Below are 6,581 nucleotides of genomic sequence, written 5' to 3'. Positions count from 1 at the left end.
TAGTGGAATCTGGATGATACACTTTTATGAAACTGATACAAAATTCAAGCTTTAGAAGAAACTCTCAAAATTTACAACAAATATCGAAATGTCCTGGAAAATTATACTGTCTTATTTGACAAGGCGGAAGTACGCGTCACTCGTTGACGAAGGGAGCGCACTCATAATGTTCCATTAAGGGAGGCAACTTGTCGTCAAACAAAAACCACTATCTGTTCTCAGATTTGCTACTCTTGTCACAGGTCGTACCCAATCACCTTCATTTATGAATAATAAGATGTGGCCAAATACTAGAAGTATTACACGAGTTACCGATTGAATTTGTTGACATTATTATGCTGACAGGACAAATTTACACACATAGGATGTTATATCATTGCAATCTGTCAGTGAGGCAGCGCATCGACCAATTTGTCCAGATTTGCACCTATTGAACGGTTCTAAACAATCATTAATTTTCAATATTAAAATCTCCGAATTCTCTCTCTCTCTCTCTCTCTCTCTCTCTTTGACAGTGCTACGATATATATTTCGGATATTTAATTATTAAAAAATTCTACAGAAATGAAAGGGAAAATATTAATTTTGATTTTGCATATAAAATTACGGGTTTCATATATCACTTTTCAATGTGTATGCAATATTCTTTAATAGCATTTGATATGTATGTACCTTCTTGTCCTTCAAAACTGCATAAATACTAATTATTATTTACACAGGATAAACACTGTTATGTATTCACAGATTTCAAGTTTTATTTCCTCATTTTAATACTTGGAAACTTAAACTAGAGCTTAAACTAAGCTGAAAAAGAGAGATATTTTCACTGGTATTATCTTTGCCATTTTGATCAAATCTAGAAGAAAATGTAGAAAGCCAAAATCCTAGTATTTGCCTATTCGATAGGTTCAATTTGCCTGCAACAGTTTACTGTTGGAAAGGAATTTATAAGTTATGCTTTTCCTATTTTCATTTGAAACTCAACAGTATCAAATCAAATCACTTTATTTCAAAAATATAGGCCCCCGGCCCGTAATACAAAATTATGTTTTATATACACAACTGGAACGCCGCATTTTCTTTAATGCATGTGGAAATATAAATTCTTGATTTATTTCTACACTTATTACTACACTTAGGTCGGAATAGTAATATATTCACATCATTTATTCGGATGGACATAAAGAGCCCTCTCTCCTAGCAAATGATCTGTACCGGTAATCTGATAAATTATACAGCGTCACTACATCAATCTTAACCAAAAGCCACACAAATTTTGTAACGCTTGGTTATACATAATATACATTTTTTAGAGATCGTCTTCTAATAATATCATATTCTGGGCAAACGCAAACAAATTGAAATTCATCACTTATTAAATAAATATTTCTTCTAATGCACAGTTCACAAAATCTCAATGCACTATCAATTTGTATTTCCTTCTTCCTGTTCCAATCATTCGTTTATGCCTGGAACATCTTAGTTGCAATAAACGTTTTCTTAAATTGAAAAGTATATTACATGAGAGGTATTTCTCACATTGTAGTAGGGATTTATACTGATCACAGTAATAACATTCTGAGGAATTAGTAATACGTTCCGACCAACATTGAAATGCAGTCTCTCTAATCATTTGTGTGAACTCCAAAACAACTTCTTTTCCATAACCAACATCGTATGTCATCCGCACATATCCAGGGCCATATTGATAGAGCAAATCTTTAATCTTCTTAGCCATTGTGACTCTATGCAACATCGTCTAACGTTTAGAACATGACATAACATTGATATGGATATATCATCCGATAATCGCACGTGTGTATGTGTGTGTATGTTTGTGTGTGTGTGTGTTTGTGTGGGGGGAGTGTGGGTGTGTGTGGGGGGTGTGAGTGGGTGTATTTGTGTGCTCTGCAATTGAAATTTGCTCTGACTGACAATTTGAATATTTGTTTCCGATATTCTACAGCATCAATAATAATAATAATAATAGCATTCTTACTTGTAACATACGGCGAATACATTTCTTTGTTATGTATTTGCTTCTGCATTCGTTCTCCTATTTGGTGTTCAAATATATGAAATCCAAAGTACATTTGATAGATGAATATAAAAAGGGTACATAAAGATTTTAAAAAGAAATATAATTTGGTGTGCTTCTCCGCAACTTCATAACGAGCCAGTCAGAAGTCGTACAGAGCCAGCCATGTGTCGAACCCAAAAAGATCGTAGTCACCTGAAGTTGTACACATGCTCACAAAAGTCGTACAGTGCCCCTTAATGTCTCAAAGAGCTACCCATACATTTTACCTTCGATGTCTTCCAAAGCATATAGAAGCCGTCCGTGGCTGATATTAAGAATCTCAGCATGGACGGGTCTGGTTACTTGTTGGAGATTACAGGTTTGATCGTTGCCTATTACCAAGCAGAAATATTGGTTGGTTTACAACGGCATTTTAACCACATTATCGGTTATGCCATACCGAGGAAATGGCAGCAAAGGAAAACAATGGCAAAGCAAGGCAACCAACCATGGACCTCCTTGAAATGAAGACTGTCAATCGAAAAATTTATGGTTATAGTCGGTTTATCCTTTCATTTTTCCTTACTGTATCTTTTTGTATTTTCACTGTATGTATCACTCGTATTCCTATCAGCATCGCCAGCGAGCCCATACCCCTGCCATTTTGTGATACACGTTCGAATGCAAAACTTCAAAACCAAGAGATAAGTTAATTTTCAAATACGTCAAAATCGGTACAAATTATGCTCTAAATCTGCTACATTGTTCTGTTGTTATTTAAATAGTTTCTTCTGCGCATCATCAGTTTCATATGTGAAAATTACAGAAATTATGTTCGGATACTAGGAACACAGAAAATTTCGCAACGGTAATTTGCCAGGTGTTTAGCGTGCTATTAGACACTCGTGCACATTGACACTTTATGCTAATTTATGATAGATTTGCTATTAAAACTGACAATTTCCGTGGCTTTTCTTTATATTTTTCATTTGGCGTCTCCTTGGCACCATAGCATCTGTCCAATGCTTTAAACACAACGAACAAGGTCAATGTCGTCTTTTCATCAAGTTTATGTCGATACTTACGTATCAGACAAAGCTTCAAGTCCCAATTTAAAAATCGTAAAATGTCAACTCTACTGTGGATCTAAAATAATATAATATTTATTTAATCATTTATTGACTTTTGAATGAGTATAATAAATACAATACAACACATCTTGAATAGAGAAGAAATCTTCTCAAACTATGCTACATTGGACCCTAAAATGCAGAATACATGCTGTATAGTATCGTTCACGCGTGGACATGTATAAATTTGTCAATACTGCCATGTCAAATGTTATATGTTCCGGTGGGACATACATAATGTTTACGCCGTAATTACATCATCGTAATGGGATCACTTTGTAGGACTATTTCATTTTATTTACGATGTTCTTGTGTTTGATTTTCACGTACAATATTCAACAATGGATGAAAAACATGCACAAATACAGGTGAGCAGAAAGACTGGTCGGATGTTGGGAGGTCATCAGACAAAGAAGCTGATAGTCTGACCAACTGGCCTGTATGTGGATGGATATTTCTATAAACAGACCAACTGGCCTATAGGTGGGTGGATACTTGTATAGCTAGACAGGCAGACCTACTGGCCATTAGGTGGGTGAATATATGTATAGACAGATAGGCAGACCAGCTGAGAAATTTAAAGTTCTAGAACTTTTAATATCATGGTGTTTGCATAGCTTCACTATGGGAACGGAATTAGTACCGTAAGGCCTGCATGAGGCCCCAATATCAAACAAGTGGATCTTAACTATGTTAATCGATAAAGGGAAACAACGTGCCAGAACATAAAAAAAATAACTCTACCAGTAAAATTACACTAATTGTAAGAGTTGTTTCCCATGTCACATTTTCCGTATCAGTTTCGAACTTGTATTCACATTCGGTAGAATTTAAAATCTATATTAGACTTTTATTAATGAAGAAAAACTAATATTATAGTATCACCTTTCTACACACGATCAACCTTCAGACATAAGATGATTCAAAATATTAAAGATTAGCCATTAAAAGAATCATGACAAAGAAACAGAGACAGAGACAGAGAGGGGGAAAGGAATCAATACAGTAGAGTAGGTAGGACGAATGAGGGTGTGCCTGTTCCAAACATTAATTTGTGGCAGGAGTTCGTGCGCGATGACATATATCGTTACTCACGATGGTCACACTCAAAATTCAAAATTGGAAATGACAATTTTGGTCGGTTTTGTTTACTATATATTTATTAGGCGACTCCTGGGTACCATATCGTTTGCCAAATGCATACCAAATGCAACGGCGATTTAGATCCTTCAAATTATACTCTGGAAACTTTCAAAATGCAGGTGCTACAGGGATTCCATTCCAAAACTTCCCTTGCCTACATGTTCATCCCACTCCCCTCCCCCACGCCCGCACGGTCTTCCTGGATGCGCACCTGCTTGTGACCAATAATGCATGCCAAAGTAACTCGAATCAAACACACAACTTAAGCATAGTCACTGACGCATACAATACAGGCCACACTTGCCTACAATCACAATGGAGTAATGCTGCTCTGTGCATGAGTGTCTGTCTGTCTGTCTGTCTGTCTGTGTATATGTTCCCGCTTTCCAACAAAGTTTGATTTCCTAAACGAAAGTGTCTATCTGTGACGGATCACAAGTAAATCACAATTTCTATACGGTCTTAGTCAAATGACCATATAGAAATCAATAAGAAACTTAGAGTATGCAACGTATCCATAGATTTGCAATATAAAACAATGGATGTTTTGCTCACAGACGAAGACTCGTAGGCGGGCCCAATCAGGGTGGGAGGGCAAAGAAGACGATATGGCCCGGGTCTCAACCCCTAAGGATCCTCGCTTTTTATATATAATAGTATAATATTAAATATACTTCAATGTGTACTTAGTTGTCTTTTAATTCTGTATATAGTAAATTATATGGGCTTATTTGTACATTCGAATCATTTACAAACTGCAATATTAACAGGGCCTTGGGACCTCACAATTTTAACGTGTCCCGAGCCTCTCACAACCTCTGAAGGGGCTGCTGATAGGTGCTGATTTCACACTTCGTAAACGTAACGTTACGAAAACATACATTCTTTATAAATCTGTGACTTTGTGAATAAGCTTTCTTTGCACTTGGCATGTATCCATACACAAAAGATATACAAGATGCAGCGAGAAGTACTAGAGAAACTGAACAAAACACATATCTTAACCAATATGTGATGGTGGTACAAAAGAACTGACTAGAGTATCATTCTGTTATGCAAATCTCACGGAAATAAGATCATCTGTGTTGTTTTCAATTAACTCCATCAATTTTTCTGGTATATATCATTACAATAGTAAATGTATTATTTTTCTCCTATTTGATAAACACTGTACATGGGTAGTCATGGGTCAAGGTACCATCCCACAAACTACCTACGGCAACAGAAAATTTGATACAGTGACATATTCAAATAAATTGAACTATGTTTGGATTACTAATATCAATTTCATGTCCTTTTTAACAAAATAACAACAGCAAAAAAAACATCCTAGAAAGGCAAATTTCCATTGGAGAGAAATGATGAGAGAGAGAAAGGGGGCGGGGTTGTCGTGTAATACATTCAATATATATACTTGTCCAAATAAAGGGAATAACTTTTAAAATAGGTTTTCTCTTATTTTTGTCAAGTGCATTACTCCCTCAAAGATATCCGCCAAAACTGAATATATTCCCTCATATAGCTGATATAATAATACATTATGTTCTGCACAGTAAAGCTTGCAGTGTTTCATAACAAAAATAATTCATCAATAATACCTTCATGAATGTCCCAGCTGTTACTGAATTTCACCAAATCAGTTTCTGTAGAATGTATGCATAATGCGCCCTCAGATCTGGTTCCATGCAGTTTGTCAGGAGTGATCAATAGAACAAACAACATAGATATTGATCTGCCAGCGCATTATATGATGGAACATCAGGATCTGTTACTTGCACTTAGACTCATCTTATAAGAAAGAACATACGTACGTATTTCAGAAATGGCAATCGCCAGTATCATTTCATTATCTTCATAATGATTTTCATAACTAGAGTCTCTATTTCCTTGACCTGCGAGGGTACAAATTATACATAGAATCAAATTTTAAAAAGAATAAGAAAAATATTAAAAACATAAAACTTTTAAGAACATATGCAGACTGTAATTTTAATATTCATCATGAAATATTGTACTCTGAAAGATTCACAAATGTTTTCCTGTTAAAATTTATTAATTAATTACATCATATATTTCATTTGGAAATTAATTTCATAATACCAACTATTCAATGGAATAATAATTAATAATAATAATGATAATGACAATTATTATTATTATTATTATTATTATTATTGGTAGAACACATACCGACTCTTTAAGATGTAGCTAGCGGTTACAAGGTTTTAGAGAAAAACCGAATAGCTTAGAAGAGAAAAGAATCGTGAAAATAAAAATTATGTATGATT

This window comes from Sinohyriopsis cumingii, chromosome 8 (genome assembly GCF_028554795.1).
Source record: "Sinohyriopsis cumingii isolate HCF-2022 chromosome 8, ASM2855479v2, whole genome shotgun sequence".
NCBI classification, from domain to species: Eukaryota; Metazoa; Mollusca; class Bivalvia; order Unionida; family Unionidae; genus Sinohyriopsis; species Sinohyriopsis cumingii.
This window is presented reverse-complemented; position numbering follows the sequence as displayed.